The following is a 20,402-nucleotide window of genomic DNA, read 5'->3' on the forward strand; positions in this document are numbered from 1 at the left end:
GATTCCGATCTATCTCACTGTGTATACATCTGAGATTCTGATCTATCTCACTGTGTATACACCCGAGCTTCTGATCTATCTCATTAGTACATACCTGATAATCTGATATGGCTTCTTGTGTTTATGCCCAAGATTCTGATATACCTTCTTCTCCTAACAAATGCTCAAATTCCTGCACCGTTCCTGGCTCTGTGTGAGCACCAGGCACCCTTCTTGGCTGGCACAAGTGCTGGGCACTGTTCCTTCTAACCTTCTCAGATGCTTCTTTTCCTGGCCTCAAGTAGTTCTGCTCATATGCATGCACCAAGCAGTACTCTGGTAGATCTCTGGAGTCCCTCTGTATATGGTTTGCACCTCTAATACTTTGCCTTGGATAATCTACACACCATGGTCTCCCTGGACTCTCAGCTCTATTTTGTCAACTGAAGAAGTCTGCCAAGATCTGCCTCAGTTTCCCCTCTCCCTGCACTGCAGCCTGGAAACTCTCAAGCCACACCTCTCACCTTGTTTGTCTTACAACCATCAGTGCCCTTCACTGCCTGATGTCCAGCATCTTGAAGAACATTGTTTCATGTATTTGTATGCAGGTTTGGTTGTCTCAGATGAGAAGATAAGTCACTGCCTGTTATTCTATCCTGGATGAGGGAGTCTGTAATTTCTATAGGCATAATAAATTGGTTACAAGGCCACAAACAGTATATTTCTTAATCGTTTAAAACTCATGTCACCTTCTGACAGATAGAAATATTTCATGTTTTCATTTAATATTGTTTTAAATTTCAAGGCAGATGAACTGTTAGACTATACTTTTGAAATCTACCACCTCCTTACGAGTCCTAAAATGCCTCTTTGGGTATGTGCCTGAAGTTCTGATACAGCTCCTTGGCTATATGCCCTGGACTGTGATAGACCTCCTTAGATCTATACCCAAAGTTCTGCTATACCTCCCTGGGTATAAACCTGAGATCCTGATATAAATCCTTAGCTAGATACTTAAAGCCCTAATATGCCTTCTTGAGTATGTACCTGAGACTCTGCTATACCTCTTTGGGTAAATACCCGAGATTCTGATATACCTCACTGGTTACACACCTGAGGTTCTCATCTGTCTCACTAGGTACACACCTGTGGTTCTGACCTGTCTCACTGGGTACATGCCTGAGGTTCTGATCTATCTCATTGGTGTACACCTGAGGTTCTGATATGGCTCCTTAGTTTATGCCCAAGATTCTGATATACTGCTCTCTCTTCATAAAAACTCAAATCCCTGCTGCAACTCAATACTGGGATGCATTCCAAAACTAAGACTATACAAGACTGTTTGAAGTTCACTTTGAATCTTGGAGGATATGATACTATTTTTTTTTTTTTTTTGAGGTGGAGTCTTGTTCTGTTGTCCAGGCTGGACTGCAGTGGCATGATCTCGGCTCACTGCAACCTCTGCCTCCCGGGTTCAAGCAATTATCCTACCTCCGCCTCCGATACTATCAAATTTTCACACAAAATATTGTCATCAGTCCTGACATAGACATAATGTTAGGATTAATTAATGCTCAATAAAATAGTAAAGGAAGAACTCTAATAGGCTACTAAACAGATTCTTTTTAAAAGCGTTAAAAGGATCACCTAATGATAACAGAATTAATCCACTAGGAAGACATGATGGTCCTAAATGTGTATGTACCTCTTATCTATGAACCAGGAAGCAAGTCCTCACCTGACACTGAATCTGCTGGCACTTTGGTCTTGAACTTCCCAGTCTCCAGAACTGTGAGAGAGAAATTTCTGTCGTTTACAGATCACCCAGTTTATGGTATTTTGTTATAGCAGCTTGAATGGACTAAGACACCATTCAACAACCAGAATATACTTTTTTCCCTAAAAGCCCATGGAACATTCACCTAGACAGACCACGTCTTTGGCCATTAAACAAACCTCAACAAATAAAATAATTTTCAATTTAAAAGAATTGAAGCCATACAGAGTATATAATCTAATAACAATGAACTTAAATGATAATAACAGGAAAACAATAGGACCATCTCTAAATGTTTTAAAATTCAACAATACACTTCTAAATAATCCATGGGTCAAGAGTGAAGTGTCAAGGAAAATTTTAAAATACATAGAACTGGGCTGGCGATGGTGGCTCACGCCTGTAATCCCAGTACTTTGGGAAGCTGAGGCGGGTGGATCACCTGAGATCAGGAGTTTGAGACCAGCCTGGCTAACATGGTGAAACTCCGTCTCTACTAAAAATACAAAAATTAACCAGGTGTGGTGGTGCACACCTGTAATCCCAGTTACCTGGGAGGCTGAGACAGGAGGATGGTTTGGACCCAGGAGGCAGACATTGCAGTGAGTTGAGATCGCACCGTTGCACTTCAGCCTGGGTGACACAGCGAGACTGTCTCAAAAAAAAAAAAAAAAAACCACCAAAAAAAAATACCCCCAAAACAAAAAACATCAAAAAACAAAAAACAGAACTGAATGAAAATAAAGCTACAACATACAACAACATATGGGATGCGGCAAGAGCAGTACCGAGAGAGAAATGTGTATTACTAAATGTTTGCAATAGAGAAGATGAACAATCTCAAAACAATAATCTAAATTCCTACATCAAGAAACTAGAAAAATAATAGCAAAATAAACCAAAGCAAACAGAAGGAAGGAAATAATAAAGAAGAACAATCAATGAAATGGAAATCGAGCGAACAATTGAGAGAATAAATGAAACGAAAAGCTGGTTTTTTGAAAAAAAACATTAAAATTGATAAAACTGCAGCAAAACTGACAAAAATAAAAACAGACAAGACATAAATCACCAACATCAAGAATGAAACAGGATATTACTACAGATCCTGCAATCAGTATAAGAAACTATACAAACAAATTTGAGCTAGTGAATTCTACAAATAAGAAATAGATCAATTACTCAAAAGCTACTAACTACCCAATTTAACCAAGATAAAATAAATAGTTTTAATAGCTTTATAACCATTTAAAAGTTGAATCTGTGATTTTAAAATCTCTTAAAAAATAAATTCCCAGGCCCAGATGGAAGAATTCTACCAAACACGTAAAGAAGAAATACCACCACACCAGTTGTATATAATCTCTTCCAAAAAAAGTGGAAGAGGAAGAAATACTTCCCAATTTATTTTCATGAAACTAATATTACTCTGACAACAAAACTCGACAAAGCCAATAGAAAATAGAGAAAACGACAGACCAGTTTTGCTCAAGAACTTAGACATGAAAGTATTCAACAAAATAGGAACAAATCAAATCCAACAATGTATAAAAAGAATTATTTACCATGACCAACTAAGACTCATTCCAGGTATGCAAGGCTACTTTAACATTGGAAAATCAATCAATGTAATCCACCATGTCAACAGGCTATAGAAGAAAAATCATTTGATCATACTCATTGACACAGAAAAGGTATTTGACAAACTATAATACCCACTCATGATAAAAACTCTCAACATGTTTGGAAAAGCTTTCTCTCAACTAGAAAAAGAACATCTGCAAAAACCTACAGCTAACGTATCCTCAACGAAGAAAGACTGAATGTTTTCCTAGTAAGATCAGGAGCAGGGCCAGGATATCCACCTTCACCACTCTTCCTCAACATAGTGATGGAAGTTCTAACTACTGTAATAAGGCAGGAATAAAAGGCACATCGATAAGAAGAAAGAAATGAAAGTCCCCACTGGCAATGACATGAAAATCCTTAGGAATCTACAAAAACCCTCTTGGAACTAAGAAATGAATACAGCAAGACTGTAAGATCAGCATGCAAAAATAAATTGCATTTCTATCTACTAACAACAAACATGCAGACATAAAAGTTAAAAACAACAATGTCATTTGCAATCACTCCAAAGAAAATGAAATACTTAGGTATTTATTACCTAACAAAACATATATAGGGATCTGCATACTGAAAATTACAAAATGCTGCTGGAAAAAAATCAAAGAAAGCTGGGTGTGATGGCTCATGCCTATAATCCCAGCACTTTGGGAGGATCCCTTAAGGCCATGAGTTTAAGACCAGCTTGGGCGACAAACGAGACCCCATCTCTACAAAATAAATAAATAAATAGGAAAAAAAATTAGCCAGGTGTGGTAGAGTGTACCTGTAGCTCCAGTTACTCAGGAGACTGAGGCAGGAGGGTTACTTCAGCCCAAGAGTTCAAGGCTGCAGTGAGCCACGATCATACCACTGTACTCTAGCCTGGGGAGGGAGTGAGATCCTGCCTCAAATTAAAAAAAAAAAAAAAATCAAAAAAGAAACTACCATGCTCATGGACTGAAAGACTCAACATAATAAAGATGTTAATTCTCCTCAAATTGATCTGTAGGTTTAGTGTAATTCCTATCAAAATCCCAGTAATAGTTTTTATAGATATAGATAAGCTTACTCTTAAATTTACACAGAAAGGCATGGCACAAGCCCTATAAGGGCTTAAACAATCAGCAAAGAAGTATAAAGTGGGAGAAACCACTCTACTTAATAGTAAGACCTACTCAGTAATAAAGACAGTGTGGTAATTTACATTTAAATAGTAATTTACATTTCTATCTATCTATCTATCTATCTATCTATCTATCTATCAATGAATCTGTCCGTCTGTCCATCCGTCCATCCATCCACCTACCTATCTATGAAGGAACAGACGCATACATCAATGGAACAGACTAAAAACCCTGAAACAGATCAACACAAATAGGCCCAACTGATTTTGGACAGAGGTGCAAAATTTCCTAAGGAATGATAACCTTTCAAAAACTGCTGCTGGAGCAACTGGATATCCATCGGGGTAGCAGGAAAAGAACCTCAAACTAAGTCTTACATCTTAAAAAGAATTAATTTAAAATGGATCATGGACCTAAATATCTGACAAAGGACAGTATCTTGCATATGTAAAAATGTTCAAAACTAAACAATAAAAAAACCCCCAAACAATCCAATTAGATAATGAGCAAAAGACATTGCTCACAAGGATACACAAATGGCAAATAAGTACATGAAAAGATATTTAACACCATAAGCCACTGGGGAAAGGCAAACTAGAACCACGATGAGGTATCACTGCACACCTATCAAATGGCTAAAATAAAGAATAGTGATAACACCAAATGCTGGAAAGGACATAGACAAACAGGTCACTCATACATTCCTGGTGGGAATGTAAAATAGTACAGCCACTCTAGAAAAGTTTGGCAGTTTTTTTTTTTTTTTTTTTTTTTTTTTGAGACGGAGTCTCGCTCTGTCACCCAGGCTGGAGTGCAGTGGCCAGATCTCAGTTCACTGCAAGCTCCGCCTCCCGGGTTCATGCCATTCTCCTGCCTCAGCCTCCCGAGTAGCTGGGACTACAGGCGCCCGCCACCTCGCCCAGCTAGTTTTTTGTATTTTTTTAGTAGAGGCGGGGTTTCACCATATTAGCCAGGATGGTCTCGATCTCCTGACCTCGTGATCCGCCCGTCTCGGCCTCCCAAAGTGCTGGGATTACAGGCTTGAGCCACCGCGCCCGGCCAAGTTTGGCAGTTTTTAAAAATAAAACTAAACATGAAACTACCATATGATCCAGCAAGTGCACTCTTGGGCAGTTACCCGAGTGAAATGAAACTTATGTTCACATGAAAACTTGTATACACACCAAGAGAACAGATAACAAATAAAGGCAAATAAATTGGACTCAAAATTTAAAGCTTTTGTGCCACAAACACTACCATCAAGAAAGTGAAAAGACAACCCACAAAAATGGGAGAAAAAGGCTGGGTGCAGTGGCTCATGCCTGTAATCCCAGCACTTTGGGAGGCCACAGTGGGTGGATCACAAGGTCAGGAGTTCGAGACCAGCCTGACCAACATGGTAAAACCCCGTCTCTACCAAAAATACAAAACAGTAGCTGGGCGTGGTGGCATGTGCCTGGAGTGCCAGCTACTCAGGAGGCTGAGGCAGCAGAATCGCTTGAACCGGGGAGGTGGAGGTTGCAGTGAGCTGAGGTTGTGCCATTGCACTCCAGCCTGGGTGACAGAGAGAGACTCCATGTCAAAAAAAAAAAAAGGAGAAAATATTTACAAATCATATCTCTGATAAGGGACTTGTATCAGAATGTATAAAGAACTCTTTTTTTTTTTTTTGAGACGGAGTCTCACTCTGTCTCCCAGGCTGGGGTACAGTGGCCAGATCTCAGCTCACTGCAAGCTCCGCCGCCCGGGTTATGCCATTCTCCTGCCTCAGCCTCCCGAGTAGCTGGGACTACAGGCGCCCGCCACCTTGCCCGGCTAGTTTTTTGTATTTTTTTAGTAGAGACGGGGTTTCACCATATTAGCCAGGATGGTCTCGATCTCCTGACCTCGTGATCCGCCCGTCTCGGCCTCCCAAAGTGCTGGGATTACAGGCTTGAGCCACCGCGCCCGCCAAGTTTGGCAGTTTTTAAAAATAAAACTAAACATGAAACTACCATATGATCCAGCAAGTGCACTCTTGGGCAGTTACCCGAGTGAAATGAAACTTATGTTCACATGAAAACTTGTATACACACCAAGAGAACAGATAACAAATAAAGGCAAATAAATTGGACTCAAAATTTAAAGCTTTTGTGCCACAAACACTACCATCAAGAAAGTGAAAAGACAACCCACAAAAATGGGAGAAAAAGGCTGGGTGCAGTGGCTCATGCCTGTAATCCCAGCACTTTGGGAGGCCACAGTGGGTGGATCACAAGGTCAGGAGTTCGAGACCAGCCTGACCAACATGGTAAAACCCCGTCTCTACCAAAAATACAAAACAGTAGCTGGGCGTGGTGGCATGTGCCTGGAGTGCCAGCTACTCAGGAGGCTGAGGCAGCAGAATCGCTTGAACCGGGGAGGTGGAGGTTGCAGTGAGCTGAGGTTGTGCCATTGCACTCCAGCCTGGGTGACAGAGAGAGACTCCATGTCAAAAAAAAAAAAAGGAGAAAATATTTACAAATCATATCTCTGATAAGGGACTTGTATCAGAATGTATAAAGAACTCTTTTTTTTTTTTTTGAGACGGAGTCTCACTCTGTCTCCCAGGCTGGGGTACAGTGGCCAGATCTCAGCTCACTGCAAGCTCCGCCGCCCGGGTTTATGCCATTCTCCTGCCTCAGCCTCCCGAGTAGCTGGGACTACAGGCGCCCGCCACCTTGCCCGGCTAGTTTTTTGTATTTTTTAGTAGAGACGGGGTTTCACTGTGTTAGCCAGGATGGTCTCGATCTCCTGACCTCGTGATCCACCCGTCTCGGCCTCCCAAAGTGCTGGGATTACAGGCTTGAGCCACCGCGCCCGGCCAAGAACTCTTAAACTCAACAATAAAAATATAACTATCTCAATTTAAAAATGGACTAAGGATTTGAATAGACATTTTTCTAAAGAAGATACACAAATGGCCAATAACCACATGAAAAGGAGCTGAGTGTCACTGGTCATTAGGGAAATGCAAATCAAAACCAGAATGAAATACCACTTGACACCCACTGGAATGGCTATAATTCAGACTCCATCTCAAAATAAACACATAAATTAACTAATTAAAAAGACAGACAATAACAAGTGCTGACAGAGATGTGGAGAAATTAGAACCTTCACATGTTGCCAGCGGGAAATGGTATAGGCTTTTGGAACAGTTTGGCAGTCCTCAAGAAGTTAAACATAGATTCACTATATGACCCGTAATTCCACTCCTGAAGAAATGAAACAGGCCGGGTGCAGTGGCTCACGCCTATAATCCCAGCACTTTGGGAGTCTGAGGCGGGTGGATCACTTGAGGTCAGAAATTTGAGACCAGCCTGGTCAACATGGTGAAACCTTATCTCTACTAAAAAGACAAAAAATGAGCTGGGCGTGGTGGCATGTGCCTGTAATCCCAGCTATTGGGGAGGCTAAGGCAGGAGAATCACTCAAACCTGGGAGAGGGAGGTTGCAGTGAGCCAAGATCACGACACTGCACTCCAGCCTGGGTGACAGAATGAGAGACCCTGTCTCAGAAAGAAAGAAAGAGAGAGAGAGAGAGAGAGAGAGAAAGAAATGAAAACATATATCTACACAAAAACTTGTATGTGAATGTTCATAGAAGCATTCTGCGTAATAACCAGAAAGTTAAAACACAATGTCCACAACTAAAAATTGGATAAATAATGTGTTATATCCATACAATAGAATGTTTTTGGCAATAAAAAGAAATAAAGTACTGATACATGCTAAAACATGGATGACCCTTGAAAACATTATGCAAAATGAAAAAAAGGTAGTCACAAAAGACTACATATTGTGTGATTCCATTATATGAAATGTCCGGAATAGGCAAATTGTAGAGACAGAAAGTAGATGAGTGATTGTGTAGGGCTAGATGGGGGAAGAGAGGAGATTTGGAAGGAACAGGCAGTGATTATTAATGGCTACGGGATTTCTTTCAGAGGCAATGAATGTTTGCATCCATTGGAGGACATCTAAGTTGCAGTGATGGTTTGGTTACACACTCTTGTGAGTATACCAAAAGCTATGTATGGCATATATATTGTAAATCAATGTCATATGGTATACAACCTATGTATCTCTTCTTCCTTCCTTCCTTCCTTCCTTTCCTTTCTTTCTTCCTTTCTTCCATTCTCCCTCCCTCCCTCCCTCCCTTCCCTTCCCTTCCCTTCTCCCTTCCCTTCCCTTCCCTTTCCTTCCTTCCTTCTTCCTTCCTTTTCTTCCTTCCTTCCTTTCTTTTCTTTCTCTTTCTCTCTCTTTCTCTCTCTCTCTCTCTGTCTCTCTTTCTCTCTTTCTCTCTTTCTCTCTTTCTTTCTTTCTTTCGATGGAGTCTCACTCTGTGGCCCAGGCTGCAGTGCAGTGGCATGATCTTGGCTCATTGTAACCTCCACCTCCTGGGTTCAAGTGATTCTCCTGCCTCAGCCTCCAGAGTAGCTGGGATTGCAGGCGCATGCCAGCATGCTTGGCTAATTTTTGTATTTTTAGTAGAGACGGGGTTTTGCTATGTTGGCCAGGCTGGTCTCAAACTGCTGACTTCCAGTGATCCACCTGCCTTGGCCTCCCAAAGTGCTGAGATTACAGGCATGAGCCACTGAGCATGACCCTGTAATTTACATTTCTATCTATCTATCTATCTATCTATCTATCTATCTATCTATCTATCTATCAATCAATCAATCAATGAATCTATCCGTCTGTCCATCCGTCCATCCATCCACCTACCTATCTATGAATAACAGGGTCTTGCTCTGTTACCCAGGCTGGAGACAGTGGCACAATCTCGGCTGCTTGCAACTTCTGCCTCCTAGGATCAAGCAGACCTCCTACCTCAACCTCTCAAGTACCTAGGATTACAGGCACACATCACCATGCAGGGCCAATTTTTTTATTTTTGTTGTAGAGTCGGAGTCTCGCTTTGTTACCCAGGCTGGTCTAAAACTTCTGAGCTCAAACAATCCTCCTGCCTCAGCCTTCCAAAGTGTTAGGATTACAGGCATAAGCCACCGTGCCTGGCTAGAACTGTTTAAAACAAACCAGAAAACCAAGAAACCTGTAAACAAATGTTCACAGCAACTTGATTCACAGTAACTCCAAACTGGAAACAAGCTAGATGTCCTCCAATGGGGTGAACAGTTAAACCATGGCTCCTCCACACCATGGAAATTACTCAGCAATAGAAAGGAATAAACTATTGATGCACCAACAACCGGGATCAATCTCATGAGAATTACCCTGAGTCCCGAAAGGTTATATGCCATCTAATTCATTATGTGACAGTCTTTTTTTTTTTTTTTTTTTTTTAAGATAGAGTCTCGCTCTGTCACCCAGGCTGGAGTGCAGTGGCATGATTTCGGCTCATTACAAGCTTCGCCTCCCGGGTTCATGCCATTCTCCTGCCTCAGCCTCCCGAGTAGCTGGCACTACAGGCGCCCGCCACCACGCCCAGCTAAGTTTTTGTATTTTTTAGTAGAGACGGGGTTTCACCATGTTGGCCAGGATGGTCTCGATCTCCTGACCTCGTCATGATCCACCCACCTCAGCCTCCCAAAGTGCTGGGATTACAGGCGTGAGCCACCTCGCCCGGCCTATGTGACATTCGTAAAATGACAGAAATGGACAACAGATTAATGACTGGAAAATTAAAAAAGGGATGGGAAGGTAGGAGAGAAGTGGGTTTGGCTATAAAAGGCACCATGACAGCTGATTGGTGATGGAAATATTCTGCATCTTGATGGTATCAATGTCAGTCTCCTGACTGTGATATCGTCCTCTAGCTTTGCAAGATGTTACCCTTGGGGAAAAGTGGAAAGAGTGCTGGGGATCTCTGTATTATTTCCTAAAACTGCGTGTGAGACCAAGGCAGGCAGATCACTTGAAGTCAGGAGTTCGAGACCAGCCTGGCCAACAAGGTGAAACCCCATCTCTACTAAAAATATAAAAATGAGCCAGGCATGGTGCACGCCTGTAATCCCAGCTACTCAGGAGGCTGAGGCAGGAGAATCACTTGGATCCAGGAGACAGAGGTTGCAGAGACCTGAGATTGCACCAGTGCACTCCAGCCTAGGTGACAGAATGAGACTCTGTCTTGAAAAAACAAAACAAAACAAAACAAACAAAAAAAAAACTACAATTATCCAAAAAATGTTTTAAGTTAATTTTTTTAAAGTACTAAAAGGGAGGCAAATTAGGAGTGATTTTTTTGTGTGTGTGTTTGTTTGTTTTGAGACAGGGTCTCGCTCTGTTGCCCAGGCTAGAGTACAGTAGTGTGATCATGGCTCACTGAAGCCTTAAAATCCCAGGCTCAAGCAAGCCTCCTACCTCAGCCTTCTGAGTAGCTAGGACTACAGGCATGAACCATGATGCCTGGCTAATTTTTTAAATTTCTATAGAGACAGGGTCTCACTATGTTTCCCAGGCTGTTCTCGAACTCCTGAGCTCAGGTCATCCTACGCCCCTCAGCTTCCCAAAGTGCTGGGATTACAGGAGGGAGTTACTAAGTCTGGCCACCAGTGGTATTTTAAGAACAGGTGATCTGTTCTTCATGTTTTCTGCTCTACAGCTTTCAGAATCCAAACGTGGTAAACATAGCTAGGATATAGAAGATATAGAAACGGTCTCTTTCATTTATTTCCTTGCCTTTTAACTTTTTATTTGGAAGTACTTTCACTTACAGAAAAGTTGTACCCCAAAAACAGTATAAAGAACACCACAACTTTACCCATGTTCACTGGTGGTTAACAATTTAACCATTTGCTTTATTACAATTTTTTTCTTTTTTTTTTGGAGATGGAGTCTCACTCTGTTGCCAAGTTGCAGTGCAGCGGCACGATCTCAGCTCACTGTAACCTCCGCCTCCTGGGTTCAAGCAATGCTCCTGCCTCAGCCTCCTGAGTAGCTGGGACTACAGACATGCACCACCATGCCCAGCTAATTTTTTGTATTTTAGTAGAGACGGGGGTTTCACCATGTTGGCCAGGATGGTATCGATCTCCTGACCTCGTAATCTGCCCGCCTTGGCCTCCCAAAGTGCTGGGATTACAGGCATGAGCCACTGCACCTGGCCCTTAATTTCTTTCTTTATAGGTATGTATGTATATGTGTGTATGTGTGTGTGTATTTGAGGGTGAGTTGCATACATCATGGCCCATTCTCCTAAATACTAAACTACGTGTTTGCTGAGAATGGCAGTGTGCTCTTACACAGCACAGAACACTTCACTTCCATACATTTATCAGATACACTTCAATCTATGATTCGTATTCAAATTTTGTTAGTTGACCCAATAATGTCCTTGATGGCATTTTTCCTCCTTCAGTACAAGATGCTGTTTAGAGTCAGGTATTACATTTTGTTGTCTTTTCTCTTTTAATCTGAAACATCTCCACAGCTTTTGTCTTTTATGATACTGACATTTTTATGGAATACCATTTCCAAGCTGTCTTCCTCCCTTTTCAAATAGAATGTAGCAGCTGCCTTAGTACAGACGTATAGTAACTTATATTGTGACAGATATCTGCATAGAAAAATCCACACTTAATAAGAACCTCTAACTTGAGGTATATCCCATGTCCCATCCTGAAGCTGAGTTCTTAAATAGGCTCCCAGCCTCTCTAGCAACTTGCATGCCCTCCATTTTGCCAGTTTGCCAGCTGGAAATGTGTCCAAGGCTTTCCTACTTGGAACTAGAGGTTCCCACAGCTACATTCCTATTCAACACAACAAATAAAAGAAAACTAAAAACATAACTGTTTTGTAAATCCCCAAATAAGAGAGTGAAAAGAACAGCCACAACATCTACCTGATAGCATGACTTTAAGCAACTCAACATAATTCAGACATTCAGCAAACACCGGTAACCATAAACCAAGTACCTTCTGCAAGCGCTGGTTGTAGAACAAATCCTTTTCTGAAGGGACAAAGAGGAATGTAACTTAAAGTGACAAGAACACTAAGGGAACAGAAGCAAGCCATTTAAGGGTAAAAATGGAATTTTCTGCTATAAAGTAAAGCTCTGCATAAAAATAAGACAAAACAGGAGATCTAGTAAGGGTTTATTCATAAGACCCCATGCTGAGGATTTCAAGGAGACAGTCACGTTTCTGGGGTAACTGACTATGGGATTGTCCCTCATGGGGCCAAGTAACCTGTCAAAGCAACAAGGCTTCCTACTCAATATGCCCTGTGGCCACCCTGCCAGCCGGAGGGTCTATCTGAAGCCTTGAACAGCTGTCAACATGCCTTGAATCCAACAGGTCCTGATGTGACCTCGGTCTTTTACCTCTGCACAAAGTTACGGCTTATGGTTGTTTGGACAGTCTGGTTTGTTTGTTGATCCTTTGGTCTGAAAGACTGTTTTCTTCTTTTTTTGAGATGGGGTCTTGCCCTCTCACCCAGACTGACTGCAGTGGCACAATCTCAGCTCACTGCAACCTCCACCTCCCAGGTTCAAGTGATTCTCCTGCCTCAGCTTCCTGAGTAGCTGGGACTATAGGCGCACGCCACCATACCCAGCTAATTTTTGTATTTTCAGTTTCACCATGTTGGCCAGGCTGGTCTCCAACTCCTGACTTCAGGTGATCCACCTGCCTCGGCCTCCCAAAGTGCTGGGATTGTAGGCGTGAGCCACCGCACCCGGCCCAAGGCTTTTTTTTTTTTTTTAATTACTTGCATTCATCCTGTGGTTTCCATCCCAGCTCATGGCATCCTGCCCAGGGCATCACTCCCTCCCTCTTCACCTCCTGCCACAGCCTCCTCCCTCTCCCTTTTCCAAGGTTCTCATGCACGGCTGCCAGGTTCCTCGCCGGGAGGACAGCCCTGATCACCTCCTGTGGATGGGCTCTTCTCGAGCATGGCTTCCAAGTACCCGGATTCACGGGTAGGGAAACCGACCAGGGACAGGTATCACCCAAGGCCATATGGCTGCTCAGTGGCTGGCTGGAGCTAAGGTCAAGGTCTTCCTACCCCCAATGCGGTAGAGCCTTTCCCACTTAGCCACCTTGCTTGGCTGGGTCGCACCCCTTCAGGCCCCTCTGCAAACCTCAGAACCACCTACAGCTTCTGCCTGGGCCCTGAAAGCTGCCCGAGGGGGCGTTTTAGCAGCTAGGTCGGAGCATATCCAGTCCCCTAAGAAGCCCCCACTGGTCCCCATCCCATGGCCTTTCACACACAACACAAACCAGAGTCCTCACAATGGCCCCGGCCTCCACGAGACTAGTCCTGCCTCTCCCCTGGGACCTCCTGACCTCCTTCTCCCCCTCTCCAGGACACTGCTCCAGTCACGCTTCCTGGCTGCTCCCCCCATGAGCTCACCCTGCTGCCCTCCCTGTCAGGATGCTCCCATCCTGATGTCTGCTCCACCTGTTCTCACCTGTTTCCAGCCCTTCCTCAGATGCTAGGTCCTGGCCACCACCTCAGAGAGGCCAGCCTGGACCAGCCTCCTGGCACCCTCGCCCCTTCTGGCACCCCTGACCCACTTGCCCGCTCTGGGCTTGCTCCTCCTACTGTACCTGGAGGCAGCTAACTCACCAGGCCAGCTGCTCCATCACTCCACTCATGACCTGTCTGTCCCTGCCACAGCATCAGCTCTCACAGACGAGGGTGTCATGGGTTTTGTTCATTATGTATCTTAGAACAATGCCTGGTACAGAGAAGGAGCTCAATAAATATCTGATGGAGTTTGAACCAGAATGCATGAATCTTCTCCTCATGTCCCCTTGTAGGCCCTGGACTCTGGCCAAAATAGATGACTCGGCATCTGCCAGCCCCACCCCAGGCTTCCTGGACTCTGTACTTTTTTTTTTTTTTTCTTTATGAGACAGAGTCTCACTCTGTTGCCCAGGCTGGAGTGCAGTGGCGCAATCTTGGCTCACTGCAACCTCTGCCTCCTGGGCTCAAACAATTCTCCTGCCTCACCCTCCCAAGTAGCTGGGATTACAGGAACCTGCCACCGTGCCTGGCTAATTTCTGTATTTTTAGTACAGACGGGGTTTTGCCATGTTGGCCAGGCTGGTCTTGAACTCCTGACCTCAGGTGATCCGCCTGTCTTGGCCTCCCAAACTGCTGGAATTACAGGTGTGAGCCATTGCACTAGGCCCTGGCCTCTGTACTTTATCCTACTTCTTTCTGCCAGGAATGCATCCCCATTCTACACATTTGGGGGGCGGTACAGATGCCTTTCCTCCTCAAAGTGCTCAGGATCCCTCCAGGGGAAGGACTTCATCTCTCCTCTGAATCACCACAGCTCTCATTGTGGGTATTGATATATGCCTTTTCTGCTCCACTGACCTGTACCTCTTGGAGGAAGAATTCTTGTCTGTCATCTTCCTCTCCTACACAAGGCAGATGTTCAGTGAAAATTTACAGAATGAATCTGACATTGGTGCTAAATTCCGAACATTGTTCCCTGTCTTACAAAAACTCAAATCAGGACTGGTGCAGTGGCTCACGCCTGTAATCCCAGTACTTTGGGAGGCTGAGACAGGCTGATCCCTTGAGTCCAGGAGTTTGAGACCAGCCTGGGTGATAAGACAAAACCCCGTCTCTACAAAAAAAAAAAAAAAAAATTAGCCAGACATGGTTGTACATGCCTGTGGTCCCAGCTGCTTAGGAAGCTGAGGTAGGTGAATCACTCAAGGCCAGGAGTGAGCCAAAATCATGCCACTGCACTCCAGCCTGGGTGACAGAGTAAGACCGTCTCAACAAAACAAAACAACTCCCACCCCCCTGCCACCAAAAACACACTTAAATCATTTCAAGTAACGAACCTATGAAAAGAGCCTGTATATAGTACAAGTATTTAAAGGACAAGGCTGGTTGCAGAACAAATGTTTTTCTAAAAAAAAAAAACAAAGATGAATGCAACTTAAAGTGATGAGAATGCTAATGGAACAGAAGCAAGCTGTTTAAGAGAAAAACTGAATTTTCTTGTTAAAAAGTAAAGTTCCTGAAGTGCACCCTGTGACAGCCCGGGAGAGAGTGCATTGAACAGTTTTTGGGCCATTTAAATTGTCTGTAAGTCAGCTCTGTAAAGTCCACATCATTCAAGTAAACATAATCAGATGCCTACATGTGCTCGGTGTCAGATGTCAGTATCCCTTGTGTGACACATAAGGCCTTTCTTAAGACGACTGACACCTTCCCAATACTGAGTTGTACCTTCCATGAACATAGTATATCTATCTATTTATTTGGGCTATATTTAAGCTCTCTTAATAACATAATCAGTTTTCTGAGTAGAGACCTTACGTATCTTTTTCAGATTTATTCCTAGATAGAGATACATTATAAATGTAACTTTTAATTAATAAACTTTCTTTTTTTTTTTTTTTTTGAGACAGAGTCTCGCTCTGTCGCCCAGGCTGGAGTGCAGTGGCCGGATCTCAGCTCACTGCAAGCTCCGCCTCCTGGGTTCCCACCATTCTCCTGCCTCAGCCTCCCGAGTAGCTGGTACTACAGGCGCCCGCCACCTCGCCCGGCTAGTTTTTTGTATTTTTTAGTAGAGACGGGGTTTCACCGTGTTAGCCAGGATGGTCTCGATCTCCTGACCTCGTGACTCGCCCGTCTCGGCCTCCCAAAGTGCTGGGATTACAGGCTTGAGCCACCGCGCCCGGCCTAAACTTTCTTATTTAGAGCAGTTTTGGGCTTACAGAAAAATTGAGTGGAAAGTACAAAGAAGTCCCATATAGCACCTCGCTCCCACCACAGCTTCCCTGTTATTAACATCTTGCATTGGTGAGGTAATTTGTTGCCATTGATGAGCCAATATTGACATATTATTGCTAACTGAAGTCCACAGTTTTCATTTTCACTCTTTGTGAAATGAGTATTGACAAATGCCTGATAACACGTATTCATCATTATAGTACCATACAGAATAGTTTCACTGCCCTAAAAATCCCTGTGTTCCACCTACTCATTCCTCTTTCCCTCCCCGTGAGCCCCTGGCAACCACTGATGCATCTTTTAACTGTCTCCATAGTTTTGCCTTTCCCATAATGTCTAGCGTTGGGAGCAGACAGTATATAGCTTTTTCACTTTGAGTTCTTTCAGGTATCTAACATTTTTGATAATAAGTGGTATTATTTGCCAAAATGTTTTCCAAACTGGCTGCTATCATTTTACATTCCCATCAGCAGTGTATGAGAGTTCTTATTCCACACTCTTATGCATAGTTGGTCACACTGCTTAATTACAGCCACTCTTGTGGGTGTGTAGCGATATCTTTCTACCAAGAGAGATGTCTATTAACTTGCATCTCCCTAATGACTAATGAGGGAAAGGCACACGAACATCTTTTCATGTGCTTGCTTACCATCCATTCAAACGGACATGCCCTTTGTTGAATAGTTAGTTCATCTTTTGCCCATTTTTAATTGGGCTGCTTGACATCTTATTGAATTATAATAGTTCTTTATATAACCCATATCCAAGTCCTTTGTCAGATATATGTTTTGCAAATATTTTCTCTAAGTCTATGGCTTGACTTTTCATTTTATTAAGTGTTTTCTGATGAGTAAACGTGTCTAATATTGAGGATGGCTAATTTATTAATTTTTTCTTTTATAGTTTATGCTTTCTTCTTTAAGCGACTGAGTCTTACTCTGTGGCCCAGGCTGGAGTGCAGTGGCATGGTCATAATTCACTGCAAGCTTCAACTCCTGGGCTCAAGTGATCCTCCTGCCACAACCTCCTGAGTAGTTAGGACTACAGACATGTGCCACTGTGCCTGGCACAGTTTTTTTGTTGTTGTTGTTGTTGTAGAGACCCACTCATGTTGCCCAGGCTGCTCTTGGACTCCTGGCCTCAAGCTATCCTCCCACCTCAGTCCCTCAAAGCATTGGGATGACAGGTGTAAGCCAGCATACCTGGCCTGGTTAATGCTTTTTAAATCATGTTTAGGAAATCTTTGCCAAACTCCAAATCACAAGAATTTTCCCGTATTTTTTCTTCTGGAGGTTTTATAGTTTTAACTCTTTTTTTTAACACAGGGTCTCACTTTGTCACCCAGTCTGGAGTGCAGTGGTACAATCACGGCTCACTGTAGCCTTGACCTCTCTGGGCTCAGGTGATCCTCCCACCTCAGACTCTTGTGTAGCTGGGACTACAGGTGAGTGCCATCAAGCTCAGCTAATTTTTTGATTTTTTTGTAGAGATGGTGTTTTGCTATGTTGCCCATGCTGGTCTTGAACTCCTGGACCCAAGTGATCCACCCACCTTGGCCTCTCAAAGTGCAGGATTACAGACATGAGCCACTGCACCTGGCCAGTTTTAACTCTTACAATTAGGTGTATGACCCATTTCAATAATAATTATTATATGATAATATAATACACTATCATACAATACGATATATATTACATAATATATATTATATATACTATTACATAATAGTATAATATAATGATAATAATTATGAGTTTGTAGTACTGTGAACTGAGGGTTAAGGTTCTTTTTTTTTTGTTTTTTTTTGGACGGAGTCTCACTCTGTCGCCCATATTAGAGTGCAGTGGCGCGATCTTGGCTCACTGCAAGCTCTGCCTCCTGGGTTCATGCCATTCTCCTGCCTCAGCCTCCTGAGTAGCTGGGACTACAGGCGCCCGCCACCACGCCTGGCTAATTTTTTGTATTTTTAGTAGAGACAAGGTTTCACTGTGCTAGCCAGGACGGTCTCGATCTCCTGACCTTGTGATCCACCCGCCTCGGCCTCCCAAAGTGCTGGGATTACAGGCATGAGCCACCACGCCCGGCCAGGTTGAGGTTCTTTTGCATATGGCTATCCAGTTGTTCCAGTATCATTTGTTGAAAAGATTATCTTTTCCCTACTTAAATGACTTGGCACTTTGCTGAAAATCAATTGACCCTATACGTGTGGATCTATTTCTGGACTTGCTATTCTGTTCCATTCATCTAATTGTCTATTTTCATATCAATACCATACTGTCTTGATTACTGTAGCTTTATAATAATTCTTGAAATCACGTAGTCTAAGTCCTTCAATTATGTTGTTCTTTTTCAAAGTTATTTTAGCAACTCAAGGTCCTTTGCATTTCCATATAAACTTTAGAATCAGGTTATCAAATTCTACAAATAGGCATGCTGAGGTCTGATTCTGATTGCTTTGAATCTGTAGATCATTTTGGGAAGAATCGCCATCCTAATGATACTGAGTCTTCTGATCCAAGAGCATGTTATAACTTGCCATTTATTTAGGTCTTTTAAAATTTCTCTCAGTAGTGTTTTGTAGATTCCAGTGTACAGGCCTCACATATTTTATCTCTGAGCATTTCATAATTTTCATGCTTACTTTTTTTTTTTTTTGAGATGGTAGTCTTGCTGTGTCACCCAGGTTGGAGTGCAGTGGCATAATCTCGGCTCACTGCAAGCTCTGCCTCCTGGGTTCAAGCGATTCTCCTGTCTCAGCCTCCCCAGTAGCTGGGATTACAGGCGCCCGCCACCACAACCAGCTAAGTTTTGTATTTTTAGTACAGATGGGGTTTCACCATGTTGGCCAGACTGGTCTTAAACTCCTAACCCCAAATAATCCATCTGCCTCGGCCTCCCAAAGTGCTAGGATTACAGGCATGAGCCACCTCACCGGCCTGGTAGATCCACTTTTATAAAATGCCATGTGGGTTTGTCACTGAGAGACAAGGAGGTGGCACAACCACACGCTTTGCAGTCTGTGCATGAAACTGACCGACAGATGCTCAGGGACCAATCACAGACCGACTTTGAGAGACGTGATGCAATTGGTCAGTAATCATCATGCACATCTGTTATCTATATTGTGATTTGTAGGCTGAAGAACTGGCAGCAGAGCTTGTACTTCATACAGCACTCACAGTGCACACACCGTGGGAGCTGGGATCTGATCTGTATTGTTGGGAGACCACTATAATTTAACTAAACAGTGACAATTAATTTTTTTATTTTTAAAAACAGAGATGGGGTTTCACTATGTTGCCCAGGCTGGTGTCAAACTCCCAGACTCAAGCAATTCGCCTACCTTGGCCTCCCAAAGTGCTGGGATTACACGCATGAGCCACTGCAGCCAGTCACTGACTGAAATTTACGCATAATGGAACTGTGCAAAGGGAGGAAAGCCTGCATTTGAAAAATTGTCCTTAAAAATTAGAGGCCTAGGATAAGGCTCTGTTCCTCCAGAAGGATATTCACTTGCTTCTGCCAGGTATCTGAGGTCCTTGCAATCTGAGATCACATTAATCAGTCTCAAGGATTGGGCGTAGCTAGAACTGGACTTCAGTCCTTGATTAAGCTGATCTGTTTCCAGGTCACCTGTACTCCTAGGATGGAGTTTTTTTGGGTCCCAATCCAAAGTTTGGGATGTTGACCAGGGTCTTCCCTTCTTAGTAGGCTTTATGTACGAGCGTTTGACTCTAGCCCCTCAAAAGTGCCACTCAGGCCCTTAACTGCTTCTTTCATAAATTGGCCAACACCCCAGGGACACAATGGCCCCAAATGTCAAGTTTCCATCTTCTCCAGACCATGGCCTGGCAGTTCTTCACTATCTTGTAAACTCTCCAATTCCTCCACATATGTTTAAAGATTCCGTCCACCTTTGCCAGTTAACTTCCAAACTACTGAGCCACTGTCAGAAATGGAGTTCCCTGGCTGGGTGCGGTGGCTCACACATGTAATCCCACCACTTTGGGAGGCCAAGGCGGGAGGATCACCTGAGGTCAGGAGTTCGAGGCCAGCCTGGCCAACATGATGAAATCCCATCTCTACTAAAAACACAAAAACTAGCCAGGTATGGTCGTGGGCACCTGTAGTCCCAGTTTCTCGGGAGGCTGATGTGGGAGAATCACTTATGACCAGGAGGTGGAGGTTGCAGTGAGCTGAGATTACGCCACTGCACTCCAGCCTGG

At 43.4% G+C, this 20,402-nt stretch overlaps 1 protein-coding gene across 3 annotated transcripts in view; it reads right to left on the reverse strand.

The window, feature by feature from the left end:
* PPARA (peroxisome proliferator activated receptor alpha) overlaps nucleotides 1-20,402 on the reverse strand; it is a 97,857-nt gene that overhangs the window by 58,563 nt on the left and 18,892 nt on the right. Inside the window, exon 1 of one of the 3 annotated variants that reach the window (XM_033233590.1) lies at nucleotides 1,718-1,764. The exons of the other annotated variants lie outside the window; for them this stretch is intronic. The gene's annotated coding sequence lies outside the window, so the exon portion shown is untranslated. Of the gene's footprint in view, nucleotides 1-1,717; nucleotides 1,765-20,402 lie in introns of those variants that run through there. 3 annotated transcript variants of the gene reach the window in all.

The sequence above is a fragment of the Trachypithecus francoisi genome, unplaced genomic scaffold (assembly GCF_009764315.1).
Source record: "Trachypithecus francoisi isolate TF-2019V2 unplaced genomic scaffold, Tfra_2.0 Lachesis_group14, whole genome shotgun sequence".
In the NCBI taxonomy this organism is placed as follows: domain Eukaryota; kingdom Metazoa; phylum Chordata; class Mammalia; order Primates; family Cercopithecidae; genus Trachypithecus; species Trachypithecus francoisi.